This window comes from Hyperoodon ampullatus, assembly GCF_949752795.1.
Source record: "Hyperoodon ampullatus genome assembly, chromosome: 3".
Taxonomy (NCBI): Eukaryota; Metazoa; Chordata; class Mammalia; order Artiodactyla; family Ziphiidae; genus Hyperoodon; species Hyperoodon ampullatus.
Window position 1 is genome coordinate 39,958,221 of NC_136916.1, and position 20,885 is coordinate 39,979,105.

Genomic DNA, 20,885 nt, shown 5'->3' on the forward strand with positions numbered 1-20,885 from the left:
ATGAGGCAGGTTTTATTATTCCCATTTCTTTTTGCCCAGAAGGGCCTCTGGCTTTTGCTGAACTGATGGTGCCATCAGTTGCGGAGCCGGGGCCTGTGATATCTCCATTCATTGAATATTCTCAGCCTGATTTCCCCTCCACAGCAGGGCACATGCCATCTACCTTGGCACAGAAGGGGGCAAACCTTCTTCCGTCAACTTCCTGTAGTGTCAAATGAAACAATCAGTGCCTTTCTGCAGAGTCGAATCGCAGAGACAAGAACTCAGGGCAAATTGCTAAAGGACATGAAATTCCAATCCTTAGCAGTTCAGTTAATCACAGCCTCTCATCTCAACATATCCATACAAGTATCCCCACTTAATAACTCTATTCATAACAGCTCCCATTTATTTAGCTCCTTCTGGGTGCCAGGGTACTGTGCTAAGTATTTTTCAGACATTTCTCCATTTAATTCTCACAGCAATCTTGTAAGGTAGGTGCTCTTATTTCTCCCATTATTCAGGTGCAGAAACCGAGGCACAGGAGAGGACATATAACCTGCCCAGCTGAGGTCCAAAGAGCCTGGACTTGAACTTGGACAGTCTCCCACCATAGTCCTTACCCTGAACCAAAGTCCCTTATGGCCTTGCTGGATGTTGGGAGTCAAATTTATGGTTGGCTTGCTTTTGACAAACTCAGGGTGAATGGCAGCATCTGGGGTTACAGGTTTCAAAGATTGTTCCTGAAAAGTACCCTTTACACGATCTTGTGTATCAGTCCTGGGAAACTGCTTAAGCCCTCCCCCCAGAGCTCAACACTTCCACTATTTATGAGGTTCCAGGCCTCCTGCCTTGCTTACCTCAAGGAGCACCCATTTGCTGACTTCAGGGCAGGCCCTTTGAACCCATTGGATCCTATAACCCTCACGACCATCCCATATATAAAATTAGCTTCCATCCCTCTCTGCCCTCCCTTGCATTTTATGGCTCTTATTCCTTCCTGACATGTATTTATTGACTTACTTATCCACAGTCTGTCACATCCCCCTGGAAGTTTAACCCCCCATGAGAGGGGCTTTGTTCTGCTCACTATATTCCAGTCCCTAGAACAGTGCGTGGCACGTAGTAGATGCTTAATAAATGTCGAATTTGGTGAGTGGACTGTCTTAGGAGGTAGACTTATTACCTAGTTTTACTGATGAGGACACCAAAGTTCAGAGAGGTTAAGTAACTTATTTAAAGTCACACAGCTGATGAGGCCCCCAGATTTTGTCAGCTGATACCCTTGGGCCCAAAGTATCTTTAATTTCCAGCTCCTTGGTGGTCAAATACCTAGAGTCTGACAAGCTGTTCCAGGAGTGAATGCTTCTGTTGCTGTGATACCTTGGCTGTCGTGTCTGCTGGCAGCTTTCTGCACATACAATACCTTCCCTACCACTTCCACTCCTGGCCCCATTACCCAAAGACTTTTCACTTTCCCTTCTCATTGCTCATTGATTTATTAGCATAAGCCATTTTTAGCTCACTATTATAATAAATCTATTAATTCCTAGTGATTACAATCAGCATTAATTACATTTAACCTACAGTATCATACAGTGCATGGCTGGAGGGGAGACTCAGCTTTTTGACATGATGGCCCCTGAGACCTCTGGCAGCAGATGCCCATGGGCTCTAATATGTTGGGGTTACGGCAGTCATGTGCCTGCGCAAAGACTAGAGACGTGGTTTTTAAGTCTGACAGATGTGGGTTCAAATTGACCTCTCCATTTTCTAGCCATGTGTGCTTCCTTCTCTGAACCACAGTTTCCTGTCATTGGGAGATGAAGAGATGCCCCCTATGCTCATTCATCTCCCAGCCTCTCCCCAGGACATGATATGGGATGAGGAATCCCGTGTCAAGTTATGTGTACTTCCTGTCCTGTTCTTTTAGCTATTTCAGATGAACACCTAGAAATATTTATTACATCCCTTACTCTGCACTTCCCCTTTATGTATGGAAATTAGGGAACTATGTCCATCCAGCACAGAGGGCAGCACTGCCCTTTAACATTTATTGCATCCCTACCAAATTCCTGGATAGGTGAAGAATCAGGCTGAAGTCCATGGAAGCCAAGAAGAGTTAGGCAAACTGTCATTTCAGATCCTCTTTTCTGTCTCTAACAAAGCTCTTTTTTTTTTTTTTTTTTTGCATCATTAAGTACTCTTTCTTTGATCAGAGATGAGAAGCATTGGTTAATTCTAATTCCCTAGCATGGAGTGGGAGACTTTCAGAAATGCAAATGCTATCATTAGTGGCCATATTAAAAAAAGAGGCTCTCAAATCAGTAATTAGTGCAGAGGTTAAAAGTATCAACAGCAACATTCTTGAGTTGGCTAACTGCCATTTGTTTTTGTTTTTACTTTATCAGTATTATTATTAACATTTACTGAGCACTTATACCAAGCCAGGTGGTTTACATAAATATTTAATTTAACTCTAACAATAGCCTGATGAGGCAGTTACTATTATTAACCCCATTTATAGATGAGGAAACAAATACTTAGAGAGGTTAAGTGGCCTGGCTAATTTCACAGTAGTTAAGACAATGGTGGGAGTGTGCTCCTGACCTAGACATCATGATAAGCACTCTTGTCTTTTCTCAGTGGAGAGGAATAAAAAGATGGCATCAGAACCAGCCCCTCCCTTTTTTAAAGCCTTATCCTTGAGTTGCAGAGGATAAGGATCAACAGAAGGAGACAAGAGGAGTGACAGGGAAACCTTGGTTTTCAGAAGTGCTGCAAGAATTTAGAGAAGGAAGTGGCCAGGTGGGCTTGATGGGGGGAAAGCAGAGGGAGAGGTAGTTTCAAGAAAGGCTTCAAGGCAGTGGTGGGAGTTGAGCTGGCTCCTGGGAAGTGTGGGGTCTGATGGGTGCACTGGAGGCATCAGGGCAAGTGGCTTGGGCTGGAACACAGGTATGACTGGGGTAGAAATGTAGATCGTTTATATGGGGAATAACACAAAAGGAACTTTTACTCAGTTAATAGTAGGAGTTGTGGTCGGTAGATAATTAGATACTGACGGGCTTTGAGTATCAAGCCTAAATTGTATATGTGATGAATCAGGACACACCTTAATAAAATTAGAGAGTGAATTTGATGGAAATTCTGCAACAGACCCAAGGGAAATGTTAAATATGCTCTCTCATTCTTCATATTGTTTTTTTTAGGTTTTCTTAAAATGATAGTTTGTGGAAGACTATGTTACAGGATGAGTACCGGCCTTGGCATGAGATGGTCTTAGATTTGAATTCAGCTTCATCGTTTATCAACTGAGGGACTGTGGACAGGGTGATAAAATAGTTCTGAGCCTCCGTTTCTTTGTCTATAAAATGGAGATGATCATTGCAAGGTTATGAGGGTGAAATGAGGCAATATTTACAAATTGCTTGGGACAATTCTTGGCCATAATAGATACTCATCCAAGAGTAGTTTATTAAATGAGAAAATACAGGAAAGCATAGTCCAGTGCCTGGAGTGCAGCAGATTCTCCATAGATAACATCTAGTTCATTGGTGTGTGTGCGTGTGTATGGTGTATGTGTGTATGTATATACACACATATATGTAATACCTATGAATCAATCTACCTAGCGAAACTTTGAAAAGACACATGTATCACGTCTGAAATCAAAAACATTCCACATACAGGCCCTCTATGAACCCATGTATGTGCCTAACAAAACTTGTTTACTGTCTAGTATATTCCGAGAGTTTTCTCCAGCCATTCCAGAGATGATGAATCATTGATTCTGAACCATCTTTGATTAGCGGGAACTTCTAACATGTCAAGTTTCTCTGCCCCCAGCCCCTCTTCCAACTGGTTAATGACCTTAAAAAGACCCTTAGCTGCACTACTGTGCCTTTAAAGGGTCTTCTACTTGAAGGCATCTTGGGATTCACACATTTGTGTATTAGGGCAATGTTCTGAGTGTGTTTGGGAAGTCAGCAGTTCCAGATAATATTGACAGCAGCCTTCTGGCCAAGGTTGACATTATCCAGCTCAGGCTTGCTCCATACTGGTCTTTCCCATATGTCATTTTGCTTTGCGTCACCACTTAAGTCAGTGACAAGATCAGCGAATTAATATTGGTGTTCGCTAACCCCATTGACACACACATATTCTGAAAAGGACACGTTACACTAAGGTGAACTTTAACTTCCATTATGAAACACTGTAGGGTTTTTAATAGAATGCTAACAAAAAATATGGTTAAGGGCTTCCCTGGTGGCGCAGTGGTTGAGAGTCCGCCTGCCGATGCAGGGGACACGGGTTCGTGCCCCGGTCTGGGAAGATCCCACATGCCGCGGAGCGGCTGGGCCCGTGAGCCATGGCCACTGAGCCTGTGCTCCGGAGCCTGTGCTCCGCAAGGGGAGAGGCCACAACAGTGAGAGGCCCGCCTACCGCAAAAAAAAAAAAAAAAAAAAAAAAAAAAAAAATATGGTTAAGCAATTAAAAAAATAATAAAGCAAACCTGCTTAAATAGCTATAATCTCAGGAGCTCAAAATTATGCCTTTTGTCCTGGGAACATAAGCTCATGAGAACTAGGGAAAGTAACCTGTTAAGCTGGAGGATTTAAAATAGTCTAGGCATACTAGAAAAGTAGTTTGAGCATCACTTCCATGCTCCTTGCACATGGTTCACTTAGCAGAAGACAAGACTGGCTTTTCTCTCTCTTCAGTCCCACCATCCACTGCATCGTCGGCTCCAGGGTTGCTTCTGTGCATCTTCTACCAAATACAGAAAAAAACAAAAACAAAAAAAAAAAATCAATTTCTGCACAACTTGCTGGGTCTTAAAGAATCTCTGATCCCTCTGTTGCCCTTGGCACTCTTGGCATTTTATTTCCTCACAGTGCTGCCGGGCAGCAGGAGGTCATGGTTGCCCTTACGCGAGGCATTTGAAGCCCCAAAGAAATGACGTGACCAGTTCCTGATTGCAAACTGTTATATTCACAGCAATGCTGGGCTAAGAACCCGGATTAGAACCTGGGACCCTGTGGCCTCCAACTGTTGCTCCTGTCTTCCGTGACAAATCTCCTCTCCTGCTAGGATGATTTGACTTTTACAGGATCTTGATTTCCATTTTAATAATCCCAAGACATCCCTTGACTCTGCAAAGGAATTAAATTTAAATACATAGGCTACATTTTATCTTGACATTTTCTTTAGAAGGCAGGAAAAAGATAAAAAAGGAAAACGGGGACCAGGTATTCATTCTTCCCATCATGAGAGCAAAATCCTTCTCTTCCGTTAGAATCATTTGCTCAGATTCTCTTGGGACAGGTGTAGGGCCAAGGGCTGCTCTGCAAGCCTCCAGGCTCTCTAGTTACCCCTGGAGACACCGGGAAAACTGCATCTAGTATTCTAAATCTCTGTGGGGAACGTACAGTGTCAGCATTAAGTGATATGGCTTAAAGATAGGCTTGTCAGTCTAATTGATCTTGAGTCATTGCCTTTCCTGTCAGAGCTGTCTGTCTCCTTACCCATAATCCTCATCACTTTGATAGCCCGCCAGGAATATGGGACTTGGCCCAGCCTTGCCTTCATCCAATAACATTATGAAATTGATACTGACACTTCCATTGGCACTAATTTCTCTAAGAGACTGGAGCCAGAGGACAAGTGGTTTAGCTTCATGGGAGTTAAGTTTTCCAAGTAGATCAAGATGGCCTAAGATTGATTGACCTGTACCCTGAGGAAGGGGGGAAGGAGGAGGGAACAGAGGGAGAAGAGGGAAAGGAAAATCAATGGCTGCATCATCATTATCATCAAGTGATATTTATTGACTGTCCAAGAAGGACAGTTTGAAGATACATGCCAGGTCCCTCCAAAGACTGCTTCAAAGGGAATTTAAAAAGTTAGGAGGGAAGCAAGTTGACTAGAGTGGTTCACTGCTCCACTTGTGGTATCGCCCCCTTGTGTCTGGAGTCTGAAACAGCAATTGATTCTACCCATGACCATCTTTTCTCCAACCTCTACTCCCATGCACAGGAGGCCCAAGGTACTTTTATTAGGGAGACTATATCATTTATCATCCAAACCAAAGGAGGCACTATTGATAAATATCCTGGAACAACAGGTATAAACAAGGACAGTCTTGGGAAAATCAGGATGTGTGGTACCCCTTTTAGTAATTAAGAACAAAGCATATCTGAGCTAAATGAGGAGATGCTGTCCCTTTGACAGGGTTTAATTCCTTACCTGAACCTCCTTTAGGTTAATGGATTCACCAGGAAATAGGGTTTTGATGAGGAGGTACCGTGAAAATAAGAAGTTTTTATGAACTGGGAGGTTTAATAATATTACCTAATCTGGAAGTCAGTATAAGAATAACGCCTTAGGGTGGAATAGGGAGGGTGAGAGGGAGACACAAGAGGGAGGAGATATGGGGATATATGTATATGTATAGTTGACACACTTTGTTATACAGCAGAAACTAACCATTGTAAAGCAATTATACTCCAATAAAGATGTTAAAAAATAAAAATTAAAATAAAATGAAGTAGTTTTGGCTAGGACTAGGATATGGAAATCTCTGTTTTCAGAATTCTGTTGCAATAGGATGTGACAGGTAATCACACAGAGGTGGGAGAATCTGACTAGTGAACTTAAGGTTTAGTCAACCGTGTCTTTTTTTTTGACTTCTTTTTATTGAGGTGTAGTTGATTTACAATATTGTGTTTACAATATTGTGTTCAGGTATACAGCAGAGTGATTCAGTTATATCTGTATCTATATCTATAGATAGATAGGTAGATAGATAGGTAGATTTATACACACACAACACATGTATTTTTTTCAGATTCTTTCCTTTTATAGGTTATTACAAGATATTAACTATAGCTCCCTGTGCTATACAGTAAATCCTTGTTGTTTATCTATTTAAAAAAAAAGAATAACACCTTAAAAGTGATTGCAGGAAGTCACAAAGTTGAAGAGGAATGTGCGTTTTCAGATTAGATGGTTAGATCTTTGGATTCCTTTTCCTTTGTACCAATCTGGCTCATGTGTCCATCTTTAGAAAAATTAATGTCTAACTCACTACTACTAGAATCTCCCTCACCACCCCGTTTTGGGGTATTCAGTTTGAGTGTTTGATGTCCTTGATATATTATACTTTAGTACAGTATATACATTACCCACAGACATACTTTGGTGAGATGGAGAAGGGGTGAAATTGTAAAGAAATGTAGACCTTAAACACCTGTTTAATGACCAATAAACTAGTGTTGCTTTATGTGTGAGTTCATACGTATTCTTGCTCAGGAGTGCATCTGTGTGAGCACGCATGGGATTTCCAGCATGTTTATGAGGGTCTGGTGGGAAGCATGCACGTGACATCATTATCTTGCCCTGTGTGACTAAAGGGGCTTCTTAGAGAGTGTGGCACTCTGAGTGCTGGCCTGGCCAGTGGAGCCCTTGCAGGGGGCTGGAGGGCAGGTGTGTAAATGGGCACAGATACTACAGTATATAAAGCATGCCATACAAGGGAGGCAATCACAGAGTCGATATGATGTTATTTTGATTGATTTTGGTGTTGTGTTTATACCTTCACATGCTGGAAATCGATGGATCCTCTGCACCTTCCCCAGTTCCTGTGGCAGCACTGCTTGAATGAAATGCTTATATCATATTTACGGCTTTGTGAAAGGGATGAGTGAGCCAAGAGATTAATAGGGGCCGCGAGGCCCTTGCTCAACTGCTGCCCAGGCATGTGGGGAGAAGAGGCAGTGGCCGAGGTTCAAGGTGCCTCGGAGGTGATGGTCGCCGCACTAGGGGAGAGAGTGTCTGTAGGGCAGGAGGGAAGGGGAGTCCTCTGGGGTGAGGCACTGACTGTTTGCGGGGATGAGGGTGATGGTCCTCAAAGCTAGAGCATTTGCAGGGCTGGGGATCTTCCTCTGGGCTGCCTTCCTTTCTCTCCTGCCCTGGTTTAGGGTCTCCTATGTGCCACCCCACTGCCCTGGGCACATCTGTAATGTGGTCCTCATCACCTGTGTCATGTCCCCTGGTCTATTGTGTGCCCCCGTTGTAGACCTGGGAGTCTCTTCTTGGCCAGGCGGCATCTTCTTTTCCCTCCCTAGTGCATGGCTCAGAGTCTGGCACAGAAGGCAGTATTTGGGAAGGATGTGGGTGGGAAGGCCTGATTCAGAAGGTGTGGCATGAATCAGGAATTCAAATGTTAGGATTCTGGAACTAGCTTAGTGCTAGGATCCCTGGGAACTTGCCCCTGGAAGGTTAAATGCCCATGACGTGCGTTCCCAACTCAACCCAGAGCCTGAGGTTTCTCCGGTTTTATCACCATCCTTATAATGCCCTTTCATTCCTTATGCCCGCCCCTGCCATTCAGACCCAAGCTGAGAGGGAAACAGATGGGAGATTCGGTGGTGTGAGTTGAATTGTGTCCTGCAAAAAGATATATTGAAGTCTTAACTGGTACCTGCAAATGCGATCTTCTTCGGAAATAGAGCCTATGCAGATGTGATTACGATGTGTGTTAAGAGTAGGTGATACTGGAGTAGGGTGGCCTTATAAAAAGAGGAGAAGAAACGTGGAGACAGACACACACAGAGAGACGAAGGCCACATGATGACAGAGGAGTGATCCATCGACAAGCCAAAGAATGCCCAAGGACTGCCAACCACCAACAGGAGTGAGGAAGGGGCAAGGATGGATTCTACCTAGAGTCTCAAGAGAGAGCATGGTCATGTTCAGGGACTTCTGGTCTCCAGAACTCTCAAAGAATACATTTCTGGTGTTTGAAGCCACCCAGATTTTGGTATTTTGTTACAGCAGCCCTAGGAAACTAAATGCACTCGGGGCGGCAGTGCTTACTGATGCCTGAGATAGCATGCAGACAACACATATTTTCTAACTGCCTGCTGTATTAAAAGCATTTTACTAGGACCTCAAAGAAGTTCAAGGACATACAGGAGAGAGTTCTTGATGTTTAGGAGTTTATGATCTAGAGACTTCAGGACCAGCCAAGGAGCTTGAGTTGGGATGAGCTAGGAAATGGGTCAGTGTTGACCCCAGGATAGTCTAACAACAGGACAGTTCAAATGTAGGGGTCAAACAGAGATATGACTTCCTCATAGTTTTCTAAGGACACAGTGTTTCTAATGAAAATCATAATACAGATGATCCCTGACTTAAAGGTTCAACCTTACGATTTTTCGATTTTACCTTCGACTTACGATTTTTCGATTTTACCGTGGTGCAAAAGCAATGTGCATTCAGTAGAAACCGTACTTTGAATTTTGATCTTTTCCCAGGCTAGCCACATTCGGTATGATACTCTCTCATGATGCTGGGCAGCAGCAGTGAGCTGCAGCTCCCAGGCAGCTACGAGATCAGGAGGGTAAACAACCGATACACTTGGAACCATTCTGAACCCATGCAGCCATTCTGTTTTTCACTTTCAGTAAAATAGTCAATAAATTACATGAGATATTTAGCACTTCATTATAAAATAGATTTTGTGTTAGAGAATTTTGCCCAACTGTAGGCTAATGTAAATGTTCTGAGCCTGTTTAATGTAGGCTAGGCTAACCTATGATGTTCGGTGTATTAAATGCATTTTCAACTTATGATATTTTCAACTTACGATAGGTTTATTGGGGTGTAAGCTCATCATAATTCAAGAAAGAGCCATACCGGTCAATGGCATAACTAAGTTCCAAAGTAAAATTTCAAAGGACGGCTCAGTGACTTGTCCGTGGAGATATCCTTGCCAAGGATGCAGGGTGAAATGCTCCTATCATAGGACCCTGAGTCCCGGATGTACAGCCTTTTTGGAATTCCTGCCTTGCAGATAGGTGGGCCTGGGAGATGTGCCAACCAAGGTGGGCAGGTGCCAACCCCTGGTCCAGTAAGCAGTAGGTGAGAGGCCACAGAAGGGCCGGTGAGCACCAGCAATTTCCTATCATCTCTGCCTCTCTCCTTGCATCTCTCCCTGCATCTCTCCTTGCATCTCTGCAAGGGCAGGGAATATGGTCCCACAGTGAGAGGGTGCAAGGTTCAGGGCATGCACAACCCTCAGCAGGTCAGGAACTGCTGACCTCTGTGGGCACCAACAGAGAACCCTGGGTCCCTGTCTGGAGACCACAGAGAAACCTGGGCATGTCTTGACAGCCCTGTGTCTCTTCCAGTGACAACCACAAGAATCTGTGTTCTTTGGGATAGTTTCGCTGGACACTCACAGCGCTGACTTTGACCTTGTACTGCCTTTTGTGAGGCAGGGTCTCCTTTTGTCTGGGTTTCTTATGCTTCTCTTTCACGTGCGTTGGCCCTGTGGTTTCTAAGTCAGTCTCATGAGTTTCTAATTTTAGAAGAAGAGATTCACAGCTAAACTCATGAAATCTCCGATCTTCCACAAAGATCCATCTGGTGGGGAGTCCTCGCAGCTCCCAGAGACACCACTTTGGATCTTACTCCCTAGATGGAGAATTGCGATCCATGGCCACCCCTGACACTTCTAGAGGGATTAAGTTTGTTGTGAGCTCCAAAGGACACTGGATGGGGAGTCAGAAGAGCTGGGTTGAAGTCACAGCTTTCCCCTGAATGTGCGGTAGGTCATTTCAACAGCTCTGAGCCTCAGTTTCCTCATCTGTAAAATGGGCAATGTAGTCTCTATCTTGAGTATCCCATTGGGTTGCTGTGGTAATTGAGTCCATGGATAAGAAGGTGCCTTGGAGCAGTAAAATGTCACACAGATCCGAGGGTTTCCACTGCTATTAGATTATGGGGTTTAATGCACCAAATCATAAGATCCCCATTCTAAAAAGCTCTAGGGTCTGTAACTCTCATTTTCCTCACTAACTTGGGACTCCTAGGAGGCCTCAGACCTTTCCACTGAGCATTTTCTAGCAAAGGGAGAAATGTCTTTTTGTCTGATGTAAGGCGATGGGCTCTGTACCAAGCCCAGGGAGAGCTGTGTGTGAACACTCAGGGCTTGGGAATGAGTTTACAATCTCAGACTCATCTGGAAGAAGCTGTTGGACTTCCACAGTTTCTCTCCAATCTAAATTCAGGCCTCATTTCAGCGTCTTTGATTTAGGGGCATTGTAGTTCAAGTGTTTTCATTCTAGACCTCACTGATTTGAGGCCGTATAATTATGTACCATAAGGTAGGTAGGGGAGTGATTGAGATTATGGTCTCTGGAGTCCAACAGCCAGCTACAACCACGACGCTGTCACCTACTACCTGTGTGACTTTGGGCAAACTACTCAACCGCTCTGACTCTAATTATAGGACCCACTTCCCTGAGCCACTGTGAGCCTTGAATGAGAAAGAACAGTGCCCGCTGGTCAGTAAGTGCTCAGCAGACATCAGCTATTTTTACGGTGTTTTGTTTGAGCCTATGAGGCCATCACTCTGCAGAAGGAAGCAGGGTTTTCTATAGGTGGCACTATGCCATGGCATCACTCCACAGGTACTTAGAAATACCAGGCAAGGGGTTTCCTCCTGACATACCTTGGATAAGCTATTGCCCAGAAAGCAGTGTGGCGGGACCAGGCAACTGTGGGAAGCTTTTCTAGTGGGGAAGCCCCCCGTGAGCCAGTGCCTGTAAGGCCCCAAGTTTCTCCTGAAAAGAGTTTTGTCTCTACCTCTTCTAACTAGCCATGCCTCACTTTAATTTAAAGAACCTCACATTGAAACCATCCACAGGTCAACGGATGGGGTTTTAGATATTGTTTCCCACTTGTGAGCCAGGTCAAGTCAGAGGCATCTGGGCTTAGCCCGCAGGAATTTGGACTCTCATTCTCTTGGTCTTAGTGTTGAAATCAGATTATGCAATATAGTTAGGGGAGTGAAAAAAGTGACATGAGTGAGTGGGTGAAGGACATGGAGACATCGGTGATCCAACACGGCAACACCTAGTATAGCATGCTCAGCATGCCTTCATTCACACACAGTCCCCAAGACGATGGGGGAAATCTATGGATAATTCTTTAGAGGAAATAAATGCCTCTATTTTGGGGTAACACTGACTAGTACAGTGGCTAATGCTGAATTTAGAAAAGTTGAGATTTGAGGTATAATCCTTGGACAAAAACACCAGCGTACTGTACTCCAGTTGGCTTATACACGCAATCGGAAGGTGACTACTCACTTCCTGTTTGTGCCTGGGATGTTCTGAAATACTATCTGCATAAAGAGTGTTTGGAGAAAGCTGATGACAATTGCCTTCCCTCCAGGCTGCATACTTCTACCTTCTCAGGCCCCTTGCTGCCTGCCACTCTGTCTATGAACTCCTGGTTGCCTCTGCCAGCTACAGCCTGGTGCATGGGTTGTGGGTCTAAAGTTCCCTGGAAATGTCATGAGCTGCCTCACTCAATGAAGCCAGTTCTCTTACAAATGAGTCTCAAGGGAATAAAGACTGGGCATGGAAAGGAGCTGTGACTGACCCATCATAACTTGTCCCAGTATCAGAAAAACAATGCTGGAGGGTCAGGGAGCATGATGCAGTGAAATGAGCCCAGACTTTGAAGTCAGATAGACGTGAGTCTGTCCACCATTTATTAACTGTGTGACCTTGGGCAAATGATGAAACCTTGAGCTTCAATTTCCTCCACTGTGTTACTGGGATAACAGGATCTATCACCAGGGTTGTTGTGATGATTAACCGAGATAAGGGAAATCAAGTATTCAGAGAGCCAGTCCTGCCTTCCCTTTCCTTAAATGTGTGTTCTCTGGCTGGTTGTTCGGTAGCATCATTTTCAGTCTCCAAGCAATACCTCCAAGCTATGAATGCTTCGAGGCATGAACAAAGCCTTTGGTTCCTGTAAGAGGCTGGGAGGGAATTGGAGCCAGAGAATAAAGCTTACCTTTTGGGAAAAGATTCAGGGAGAGGAGTGCAAAAGTGAGGAGGGCACGCCTTGTTGGGCAGCCTGCAGGACCTGGCGAGCCCCAGAGATCACAGTGGCAAAGACTGTCAGAAAGCTGGAAGAGGCAGAGAGGGGAGGGACCACAGGAGCTGGTCCAGGAACAGTTGGTGACTTGTCCCCAGGTATGCTCTTGGGCACAGCCTACGTTCATTTGGCCTCTGTCCCACCTCTGCCAATAAAAATTAAGAAGCTGATTTTCTTTTGTTTGCCTCTGAGGACTAAGCCCTTTTTATGAGACTGTAAATGGAATCCCTCTCTGAGCATGGCTGGATTTTTAATTGTGTTTGTTGTGCTTTCACTTATTTTGTTTTATGAGTTCCGGCTCTCAGATTTGTTGATGCAAAGCTCTCACCCACCAGGGACACGTCAATGTTTGATTTTTATCAGTAGGAAAAGGTTGAAGTTTTTAAAAAATCATTTTCTTAATCCAAAGGTTGGCTTGTTTGCTTCATTCTGACACATTAAAAAACCATGAGACCCATCCAGGTTTGTTGTTTTCTTATACTTCCCAAGTCAGAGTGAGGTAGGGTGGAGTTTTTTTTCAACAAAGGAGGCCATGATCTGGCTCTTAGTGGAACTGTATTAGATTAGATTAGAGCTTAATTTTGGGACAGAGCGTTGGGAGTAGGCGTTTAAGATGAATCACATCATGGAGGACAATAAGCCCATCCTTTTCATAAGACACTTTTGTAGAGATTTGTTGAGGATGGTGTGAAGCATGCTCATTGTCTGAGGAAAGGATTAAAGTAAAATTGTTAAACATGAGACGACTTCATTCCTGAATTAGTCAGCATGAACTGGGTTATGCTGATAGCAAACAGCACCCCTGCCAATCTCAGTGATTTAAAACAACAAAGCTGTATTTCTCACTTATGTGTACCAGGTGTTGGCTGGAGACCCCAGCTCTATGTCAGCCTCACTCAGGACTGCCTGGCACTCTGCCTCATGCTTGCACAATTGCCAAGGCAGGAAAAAGAAAATGTGGCAGATCACACGCTTTTAATTTTTTAAAAGTTGAGATGTAATTGACATATGACATTACATTATTATATTAGTTTCAGGTGTACAACATAGTGATTCAATATTTGTGTGTATTGTGAAATGATAACACCCATCACCACACATAGTTACACATTGTTTTTCTTGTCATGAGAACTTTTAAGATGTACTCTCTTAGCAGCTTTCAAATACACGGTACAGTTTTATTAACTATAGTCTCCATGACATACATTATATCCCCAGGACTTGTTTTTATTTGTTTGTTTTTTATGATTTCACATATAAGTGAGATCTTACAGTGTTTGTCTTTCTCTGATTTATTTCACTTAGCATAACTCCCTCAAGGTCCATTAATGTTGTTGCAAATGGCAGGATTTCCTCCTTTTAGTGGCTGAATAATATTCCATTTGATATACATATCAAATTGGTTGATATATACCAATTCCATTTGGTATATATATACCACAGCTTTATCCATTCATCAATGGACACTTAGGCTGTTTCCATGTCTGATCTATTGTAAATAATGGTACTGTGTACGTGAGGGTGCAGATATCTCTTTGACATAGTATTTTCATTGCCTATGGATATGCAGTAGTCCCCCCCTTATCCATGGGGGATACATTCCAAGATCCCCAGTGGATGCCTGAAACTGAAGAAAGTACCAAACCTTATGTATACTATGTTTTTTTCCTATACATCCATTCCTATGATAAAGTTTAACTTATAAATTTGCTACATTGATAATAAAATAGAACAATTATAATAATATACTGTAATAAAAGTTATATGAGTGTGGTTTCTCCCTCTCTAAGTCTCTTATTATACAAATTTAATGCCTTTTCCATCTTAACTGAGTATTTACCATGCGCTGTGGTAGTAACTTTTGCAGTTTGAGGTGCAACAGCAAAACTAGCATGAATTTCTTTTTCCTTCTTCACTGTTTTACCGATAGAAGATTGGTTCTTACTGTAGATCTTAGCAACCTCAGTGTATGATTTTTTTCTTTCTTTACTAAGTCGAGAACTTTCACCTTTTCAATTAAAGGAAGCACTTTACAGCTTCTCTTTGGCATATCTGAATTGCCAGCATTTCTACTCTTGCATTAGGGCCCATTATTAAGTAAAAGAAAGGTTACTTGGACTCAAGCACTGTGATACCATGACAGTCGATCTTTTAACCCAGCGGCTACTAAGTGACTAATGGGTGGGATGTGCTGGACAAGAGGTGATTTATGTCCAGGGTGGGATGGAGAGGGACAGTGTGAGATTTCATCACACTACTCAGATTGGTGCACAGCCTAAAAGTTATGAATTATTCATTTCTGAAATTTTCCATTTACTATTCAGACCACGGTTGACCACCAGTGACTGAAACTACGGAAAGCAAAACCGTGGATAATGGGGGGACTCCTGTATTCTCTGAAATGGAATTGCTGGAATATATGGTAGTTCTATTTTTTAATTTTTTGAGGAACCTCCATATTTTTTTCCTGCCGTGGTTGCACCATTTACAATCCGAACAACACTGCACAGGGGTTCCCTTTTCTCCATGTCCTCACTAGCATGTGTTATTTCTTGCCTTTTTGATGCTAACCATTCTAACAGGTGTGAGGTGATATGTTACCAACACACTAGATCTTCAAGCTTCCATGGGGAAGCGATACAGATCACTTCTGCTCATTTTCATTAGCCAGAGAAAGTGATAGGGCACCGCCTCACCTCAAGGAGTGCAGAAAACTGCCTTCCTACCAGGTGCCTGGAAATACTTGGTGAACAGCAGTCATGATGACCACAATTTCTAAAAGGGTTTTCTGAATTGCTCGGTGAGATTGCCACCTCTCCACGCCCCACTTTGGAAAGAAGTACAAGGATAAATGAAGGAATATAGAAATGGATGGATTCTGGCTCCAGGATTTTACAATCTAGCCATAAATATTGGCCTTGACTGCCCAAAGTTATCTTATATGGGTTGGTTCAGCCTGGAAAATATTTGGTGATCTATTCCTAGGTGACTTGATTCAGATGTGATGTTTTGGCTTCTTTAATGGGCTCATGTGTTCACACCGAGTTCTGGCTATTTATAAAAAATACTGGTGTCAGCCATCCTATTGAGAAATAGGGTAGTTTGGTGGGAAGAGGAAGAACTTTGGAGATGAACATAGGTTCAGATACAGGCTCCGTCACTTCCTGGCTGAGTGATTTTTGGGCCTTTCACTGTTGTGGCCTCTCCTGTTGGGGAGCACAGGCTCCGGATGCGCAGGCTCAGCGGCCGTGGCTCACGGGCCCAGCCGCTCCACAGCATGTGGGATCTTCCCGGACCGGGGCACAAACCCGTGTCCCCTGCATCGGCAGGCGGACTCTCAACCACTGCGCCACTGGGGAAGCCCTGGCTGAGTGATTTTTGAAAAACCAAACTTATTTGAGTTTTCCAGTTGATTGCATGGGGATAAAAGTATTTTTTGGAGGATCAAATGAGAACAAAATGCCCAGCAATATTTCTGGTATATAGTAAGTTTTTAATAAAAGTTGGTTTATTTTTCCTCCCTTTCCCTTTCGTGGTAACCACATCCTTGGGACTCCAAGTCATTCCTTTGGAAATTGGAGACTTCCACTTCCACACATTGCCTGGGCAAATGCCAGAGTGTAGAGTCAATGACTGGGTGTTCTTGGGGCCAAATGTCTGAGAATTGTTAATGCTTTGTAAGTTAGGGTGTTCGTGGAACAGAAGGGGATTTAGGTGACAAGGGTAAGAAACACTGGAGAGATGATTCTAAGGAGGTTCTTCCTCGGATCTGAAAGAGGCAGTGAGTGTTTCTGTGGTCATGCTTTACCAGGGAGGCTGCTGCTCTTTCCTCTTTCATTGTATGCAATGCACTCCTTTCCTCCTCCCCTCCCCTTTTGTACTGTGGACCCTGAGTCTCCAGAGGCTTCTGAGGATGCCATGTCCCTGCAGGCCTTGTGGTGGCTTGCAACCCCCAGCTTCCCTGCGACGGGGGCCCTGCCCACCTGAGTCAGAGCTCACTCTACTGCAGTGAAATTCCACCTGTGTTACCATGAGAGACCTTTGCTTTCTGGGGGAAATTGAGCCCTACACTGAATCAACCACTTATGAAAATCCGAGCCATCCCTGGCTCTGCTCCCTTATTTTTTCCTATAGAAGGAGCAGGAAGGGAAAGAGAGAGACTCTGGAAAGACAGTTTGGACCATCCTGCTGGGCAGGACACCTGTCGGGGCCATCAAGCTGTCTCTAATTATCTAATGGTTCTATTATGGTATGATTGGGGGAACAAAACCCACCATAGGTCTGAAGGGAAAAAAAGGCACCTATTTGGGAAGAGAATCATGTGATGGGAGTGTCTGAGCAGACCTGTCTTCCCTCAGGTCTCTCTCAAAAGCTTGAACTTACCAGAAGGGCTATAAACCTGTTTCCTTCTTTTTGTTTATTAGTGCTGCATACCAAAATGTGCAATTAGGAATGGATTAGTGACAGCAGAGAGGCCCATCACAGATAACTAGACGTGTGTGTGTGTTGAGAGCTCAGAAAACAGCAAGCTTGACTCCTCCTGACCTGCCTTAGGGCTCAGAAAATAGAAGAGAGCTCCCTACACAGCTGAGATGTCCCCTGAATTACTTGTCCCTTCTTTGTATCTTAATAAATTCTTTTCTGTGGATATTCAGGTGAGAAGAAATGCTTCCTTTCCCAGAGGGACCACAGATCTGTGGGTTTCCCCCTGAGGCAAGGGACAGGAGAATCAGCCAGACTTGGGAAGGGAAATTGATTCTTGGAGTGGATGCTGGTTGCACATAAAGGTATAAAGATAAAGAAGTTACCTTTCCAGAGCATGATACATAGGAAGCACTCAATGATAAAAATGATGATGATGGTGATGGTGATTTCTCTAGCTCTTCAACCCACTGTAATATGATATTTTCCTCTACTGTTCTATGGAAACTGTTCTCATTAAAGCCACCTTCTTATTGTCAAACGCAGTGGCCTGATTTCATTCTTCATCTTACTTGGCCTCTGTATATGATACTCTTCAGCTTCCAGAAGTTCTCCTACTTTGACTTCTAAGACAACAAGCCTTCTCTGGCCATTTCTTCTCATTCTCCTTTTTCAGCTCCCCTTTCTCCATCTGCATTTTAAGTAGTGGGTCCTCCAGGGCTCCTTAGTCTGCTTTATTCTTTTATTTCTGTTGGGTCTTTGTGGGCCTCCCCATCCATCCTCTCCATGGCTTGGGAGACTATAGAAGGACACTTCTACCCATGGCTCTTTCCCCAGCCCTTTTCAGATTCCAGAATAAATAATGTCGAGAAAGCTGACACTGTTTTAAAGCACAAGCTTTGGGACCATTTTGTTGCTCACTCGCTTTGTCCATTGACTTGATGAAAGCAGATTCGAATGTCCAATGTTCTGTCTTCTCCAAACTCCTCCTGATTTGGTGTCCTTCCTCCATGTTGCTGTAACAACCCATGTCCTGTAATGCTGAGAACAGAAGGGGCCAGTGTGTCGGGGGCCTTCTGTTGTTTGGTCTTTTGGGAACTGGATCCCTGGCTCCCCTTTCCTTTTTTGCCCCTTTGTTTTGCTGAACCTTCCACTTCACGTCACTTCCTAAGAAAGGGTGAGGTAAAATTTTACATGTCTGCAAATATGTCCCTTTTGCCCTTACTATGGGTGGATACATTTTTAGGTATAGAATTCTAGGTTGAAAATTTGTCCATCAGAATTTTGAAGGAATTTGCTCAGTTACAGTAACAGTATTAGGTTTTTATGGAGAATTAGGCTGTCTTTCTGATTCCTGTTCCTTTTGAAATATGACCTGTCCCATCCTCCTGGAAGCTCTTAGCATCTTCTCTTTATCCTCATGGTTCTGGCATTTCATAACTTTGTGTCTTGATGTGTGTGTGTGTGTGTGTGTGTGTACGCACCCACGTGCACGCATGTGCATGCATGCATGCTCTCGTGTATGTGTTAATTGTTCTGGGAACTGCGTAGATAATATTTTAGGCAAATTTTTCCATATTTTTTTTATTTTGGCCTTTCAATCTTTCTCTTTCTGTCCCTCACCCTCTGTCTCTCTCTTTCTCTCTCCTTTTAATCAGATGTTGGATCTCTAGATCGAGTCTTTAATTTTCATATCTTTTCTTTCCTATTTACCACCTTTTTCCTTTTTGTTTGACTTTCTGGGACATTTTCTTCACTTATCTTCCATTCTTCTATGACTTTCAAATTTTGATGATCACAATTCTCAAGGATTCTTTCTTGCCTTCTAATTGGTCATATTGAAGTATCATCTTGTTTTCTGGATGCACTGTCTTCATTTATCTTTCTGAAGATATTTTTTAAAAAGTCTTCTGCTCCCTGAATTGCCTCTGCTTCCTGCAGGTCCCTGATTGTGTGTCTTGTGCCCCTCTTTCATGCTGAAGCTTTGCTGAAGTGTCTGGTGATCCTGGACTGTTTCTTCATATTTAGGAACTGAACACTAGAAAGCTAATAAGATCCTGCTTTGTGTGCACGGTGGAGCTTGTCAACTGTCCCGCTTCACTAAGGCATGATTGCCATGTAAGCTCGACTTCCTTGGGAGACCCTCACATGTCACTCTCCAGAAGTCCATTTTAAGGCATTTAGTTTCTCCAGAGAAGCATTCTCTAATCTCCTCTGGGGTGGTGGTATTTGAGGCAAGACCAAGGGTGAGGTGGCTGGGTAAGCAGTGTTGTTCCTGGTTTCTGTTGTTTTATTTATTATTTTTAAAATATTTATTTATTTATTTATTTGGCTGCGTCAGCTCTTAGTTGCGGCATGCGGGATCTTCACTGCAGCATGCGGGATCTTTCGTTGCATTGCTCAGGCTCTTCCTTGTGCCACGTGGGCTTCTCTAGTTGCGGCAAGCGGGCACCAGAGCACATGGGCTCAGTAGTTGTGGCACATGGGCTCTAGAGTGCGTGGGCTTAGTTGCCCCACAGCATGTGGGATCTTAGTTCCCTGACTAGGGATCGATCCCACGTCCCCTGTGTTGGAAGGAGGATTCTTAACCACTGGACAACCAGGGAAGTCCCGTTTCTGTTGTTTTAGGAGCAAGAAGAAGGAGCTCTGCCTCGTGCTTCACCCCAGCCCTCCCCTGAACGTTTCAGGTTCAATTTCTCTGGGATGAAACCACTAGACTCTGATGGATGTGGGGGGAGGTGATGGCCGGGGTGACTTGTTCCAGCCCCGAGCCTCACTGCAGCCTTCCTTGGTCCCCTGACCCTTCAAGTACTGGGTCTCCCCAGCAGAACTGACTTCCTGTCATGATTCCCTGCCGCAGACCTGGTGGTCCTTTCTTCCCTATCTTCTTCCTCTCTGTAAGCGAGCTTTTCATCCTTTGGTTTCTCATCTTCCAAAACGTTGTTGAAATATCTCATTTCCTCTTGTCTCCCCTCTTCCTCTTTGTGCACCAATATTTCTTTAATTCCTTTGTATGTTAATAGCATTTGGGGTGAGCAGGCTAAAGACCAGTGTTCAGCATTCCATGTTTAACTGGAAATCACTGTGAAGTGTTTCAGAAAAGTTTACAGGGTATTTTCGAGGACTGGCCTCTTTTTGCAAGGCACGTGATGCCTGCGAGTATTTGGGCAACCCCTTACTGCTACTTTTTTCACATGGTCTCCAAGCACAGTCAGACATTTGTCGTGGATTGAAATAAGCCTGTCTGTGCTGACGGAGTGGAATTCAGGGTCCTCAGTTTGCATTTACCCATCCTCCATTTAGTTCTGCCTCATTGGCGCTTCACCTTGCTATTTGATGGGAAATATTCTCCCCATAAACTTCAGTAAGATGTAAGTGGATTTCTGCAGTGGAAATATTGTTCAAAAGCTGCAAAACCAAACCACAGCAGGTGCTTTGTCTTGGGACCATGTGTCTTGCAAAGCAGTCATTTAAAATGCCACTTGTAGAAAGCCACAAACAGTCACAGCTAATTCACTTTACAGGAGTTT

General features: G+C 43.8%; 1 protein-coding gene across 7 annotated transcripts in view; it reads left to right on the forward strand.

Annotated features, from left to right (window-relative positions):
• Positions 1–20,885, forward strand: part of NTRK3 (neurotrophic receptor tyrosine kinase 3) — a gene marked incomplete at both ends in the record, with an annotated part of 382,825 nt that overhangs the window by 209,961 nt on the left and 151,979 nt on the right. The window lies entirely within an intron of this gene.